The sequence below is a fragment of the Heptranchias perlo genome, unplaced genomic scaffold (genome assembly GCF_035084215.1).
Source record: "Heptranchias perlo isolate sHepPer1 unplaced genomic scaffold, sHepPer1.hap1 HAP1_SCAFFOLD_147, whole genome shotgun sequence".
Lineage (NCBI taxonomy): Eukaryota > Metazoa > Chordata > Chondrichthyes > Hexanchiformes > Hexanchidae > Heptranchias > Heptranchias perlo.
In genome coordinates this window covers 1,053,912-1,058,343 of record NW_027138722.1, presented here as the reverse complement: position 1 = coordinate 1,058,343, position 4,432 = coordinate 1,053,912, and the positions used below count along the sequence as shown (strand labels likewise).

Below are 4,432 nucleotides of genomic sequence, written 5' to 3'. Positions count from 1 at the left end.
GTGAAATCAGCCAATGGTTTCTCTTCATTAATGGCCCCTATAATGTGTGACTGGGAGAGGATTTCTCAAACCAATCCTGGAGAAACATGGGAGGAAAGTGGAAGTCGGTGTATTTGCTGGGACCGTGTAGGGTTAATATCAGGCAGCAACAGTCGCAGATTAATGTAACCGGAGTAAAAATGTAGGTCACTGAGAGTAATATCGAACAGCCCTGAGCTGTAAAACTGCAGATAGTACAACAGGCATTAGAGGGTTAAATGTGGCCCATTGTTTCTGTCCCTCTCTGTACTGTCCCTGAGTGTGGGATTAATAGTGTTTCTGACCCTTGTACAATATCAGTGAGAGATGAGATTGCATCTTCTGTCTCTCCAACGCGATCTTTCTGGATAAAACGGCACTTTCCCGGTCAGTCTGGAACTAATACTGTTAACGTCTGTCTGTCACTGTGTCCCACCGCTCTCTCTGTCTCTCTCACCGTGTCTGCCTCCCTCTCTCTCTCTGGTGCTGTATATAAAGGTGGATACTGTTATTGAGCGTGATTTGGACACAGATAGGAAGTGTAAGACTGATACTGTCTCTCTCTCTCTCTCTCTCTATTGCTGGACATGAAAGTGGGATACTGTCTGATATAAAATAGAGAGAATGAGATGTCCGGGCCGGGCCTCACTGTAACTGGGGATGTGTTCGGCTCCAGTCCCGGTTCATGGTCATAATCTTTTCACAGATTCAGGGCGAGAGTCTCTGTGAGACGGTAACACTGGCGGAGAAACTCCGCGTCAGAACTCAAACCCCAACACATGAGATTCTCCAAATAAGCTGCAATAATGTGTTTGTAAAACGCTGAACCCGTCTGGGAGGGGATGTGTGGGAAGATAGAACAGGGAAACAGACTGAAATGGAGGAGCCGAGTTGACTTGTTATTGAATGGACTGTATTTAGGCAGGAATATTAACGATTTCTCATTGTAACGGGGCTTATTTGAAAGCTTCGGGTTTTGGGAACCCTTGAATATGAAGCCCGGGTCTGTCAGGGTTTGTGCGGAGCGCTGAGGTTCGGTTCTATTATCGATAAACGGTTTGAAACTGTCGGATGGAGAGAACTGGAGGTGGAGCTGGAAGATCAGAGGCCGCTCTCCGCTCTGTAACTCTGACTGTCTCCTCCCCTCCCGATTTCTCTGTTTAATCCCCCATATGGAACCAAAGCGGGTCGGTGGACTCTAAACACGGTTTACTCGTTAACAGGACGAAAGTCGAGTAATGTTCCTGATCTCCCGGGCACCAGGCAATTCACTGTTATTTGTTTCTGTACAGACTTACATTTCAGTGATTCCCCAGTGGTTTGATGCGTTATGTAAATAATCCAACAAAATAGAACAGAAACGGAGCGAAATGCTGAATTCCACAGATGCAGAAAGGTTAGTCGAGCAGTTCTGGTGATTCTTTATGAGCCCAGCATGGCAAGTATTTGAAATAAATACAAGAAATCTGGTGATGTGTGGGCTGCGGTCTATAAGTCACCGTTTAAAGTACCGGACTGTGGTCACTGCCCCCACTCCAGTCCCATTAATACCTCATCTCGTCCACAACGAGACAAAAGCAGCTCAGAGCCACACTGGTAGCATGATATCAGCGTCTCCCTTCAGACAGTAACCAGCCCTTTCACAGATACAGTGGGTGGCTCTGAAAAGAGCCTTTACATCGAGTTACATTGAAACTACAGCACAGAAACAGGCCATTCGGCCCAACTAGTCTATGCCGGCGTTTATGCTGCTCATGAGCCTTCTCCTTCCTTACTTCAGCTCACCCCATCGGTATATCCTTCTGTTCCTTTCTCCCTCATGTGCTGATCTATCTTCCCCTTAAATGTCCCTCTGTTATTTGCCTCAGCTACTCCTCGTCGTTGCAAGTTCCACATTCTAACCACTCTCTGGGTAAATCAATTTCTCCAGTATTCCCTATTTGATTTATTAGCGACTATTTTATATTTATTACCTGAAGTTTTGGACTCCCCACAAGTGGAAACATTTTCTCTACATCTATCCTAACAAACCCGATCATTTTCTTAAAAACCTCGATCAGATCAACCCTCAGCCTTCTCTTTTCCAGTGAAACGAGACCCAGTCTGTTCAGTCTTTCCTGATAAGAATATCCTCTCATTTCTGGTATCATCCTTGTGAATCTTGTCTGCACCTTCTCCAATGCCCCTATGTCTATAATATGGAGACGAGACCAGTTCGCAGTATTCCAAGTCTGGTCTAAACAAGGTTCTATACAACTTTAACATAACTTCTTTGCTTTTCAACTCTATCCCTCTAGAAATGAATCCTAGTGTTTGATTTGTCTTTTTATGACCTGATTAACCTGGGTCGCTACTTTTAGTAATTTGTGTATCTGTACCACTAGATCCCTTTGCTCCTCTATCCCGTTTAGACTCTTATTATCCAAGCAGTGTGTGACCTCCTGATTCTTCATTCTGCAAGTTTATTAATGCCGTCTGGCGTTTTGATGCATTCTTCGTTTGTATTAACTAAATCCCCCAATTTGGTGTCGTCCACAAATTTTGGAATTGTACTTCCGATTCCCGAATCCAAATCGTTAATGTAAATTGTGAAGAACAGTGGTCCCAGCAACTGGAACTCCACTTCCCACCTTTTCCCAGTCTGAGTAGCGACCCTTAACCTCTATTCTTGGCTTTCAGTTTTGTCGCCAACTTACTCTCCATTCTGCCACCTGACCCTGACTCCACGTTCTCTGAAGTTAGCTATGAGTCTATGATGTGGTACATTTTAGAAGGCCTTCGGAAAATCCAAATATATCACATCTACTGCATTAAACTTGTCGACACTTTCTGTTCCTTCTTCAAAGATTTCAATAAGGTTGGTCCTGTCCTTTGGGTTATCAGATTAAGCCTTGGCCGGTTTACTTGCTCTTGGAGCTTACAATGCGGGTTTCCTTCGGCAGCAGCCCGGCCTGGATATCAGACAACACCCTGAGCGATGGTCAACCGTCCCAGCAGCTTGTTGAGCTCCTCGTCGTTGCGGATGGCCAGCTGCAGGTGTCTGGGGATGATGCGGGTCTTCTTGTTTGTCCCGGGCCGTGTTGCCGGCCAGCTCGAGGATGTCAGCCGTCAGATACTCGATGCACAGCAGCCAGATAGACCGGGGCTCCGGCACCCACACGTTCAGCATAGTTCCCCTTTCGCAGGAGCCTGTGAACACGGCTAACAGGGAACTGCAGTCCGGCCCGGGATGAGCGAGACTTGGCCTTGGACCGAGCTTTACCGCCGGTTTTTCCTCTTCCAGACATTTCCACGATCTCACAAACACTTTCACAAAGAATGAAGAAATCCTCCCGCACTCGCCCTTCTTATACCTTCTGGAGGGGTACAGTGGGGGCACTTGTGATGGCTCTCTCTCAGAGTGTTTACACTGCCCGCTCACCCTCACTGATATTATATCTTTGAACTGCTGTAATATTGTCCTTTAGTAATATTGCTGCTCCTCCTCCTTTCCCTATTTCCCTGTCCTTTCTAAACATCTTATCGACTTGAATATTAAGCTGCCATTCCTGTCCAGTTGGTAGTCAGGTCTCTGTAATGATTTAATGGAATTATTTAACTTTACTCAAAGGCTGATGTGAGCTGTGGTAAAATGTATTTCCAGCTGGTCAAGTATTGCAGGTATCGACTGTCTCTTCAGTCCGATATCAGGTGAAGAATTACTGGCTGGTGTGGAATTTCCATTGATTGGGGGTTGGCGAAATCGACTGGGCGGAAACAGGAACTGCAACAGAGCGAGAAAGGATCCGTCAGAAACCAGTTCAAATGATGTTTGGGAACTATTTTATTGTTGATTATTTTCAGCGATGGTGGTATAGTGGTGAGCATAGCTGCCTTCCAAGCAGTTGACCCGGGTTCGATTCCCGGCCATCGCAATTAAATGTGCTTATTAGTTTATTTCCATCAGAAACTCTTAAGTTTACAATCGAATTTGATGCAGTTCAGTTGGATATTGTTTCCAAAACATAATCGAGTGTAATTATAGTAAAATGTTATCAACCTTCATTTCTTTTCCCCATCGAAGGAAAAGAAGAAAAACATGCTGGAAATACTGAGTTACCAAGGGTCTCATGAGAGTGAGGAAGGGACATGATATGTTAGCCTTTATTGGAAGGGTGTTGGAATATAAGAGTAAGGAGGTCTTGCTGCAATTGTAGTATGAGGAAATATTGTGCAAAATTGGACAATATTGGTTGGAGTTTAGAAGAATGAGAGTTGATCGCATTGAAATGTATAAAATTCTTAGACGGCTTGACAGGGTAGATGCTGAGAGTCTGATTTCCCTGGCTGGAGAGTCAAGAACTAGAGCTCATTGTCTCAAGATAAGAGGTCGGCCATTTAGGACCGACATGATGAAACATTTCTTCACTCAAAG

The 4,432-nt window shown here is 45.0% G+C and overlaps 1 non-coding gene across 1 annotated transcript; it reads left to right on the top strand.

Moving 5' to 3' along the window:
* Positions 1-3,860: 3,860 nt before the first annotated feature.
* trnag-ucc (transfer RNA glycine (anticodon UCC)) lies at positions 3,861-3,932 on the top strand. Its single transcript has one exon. It is a non-coding gene; the product is annotated as a tRNA-Gly (tRNA).
* The last annotated feature ends 500 nt before the right edge of the window (positions 3,933-4,432 follow it).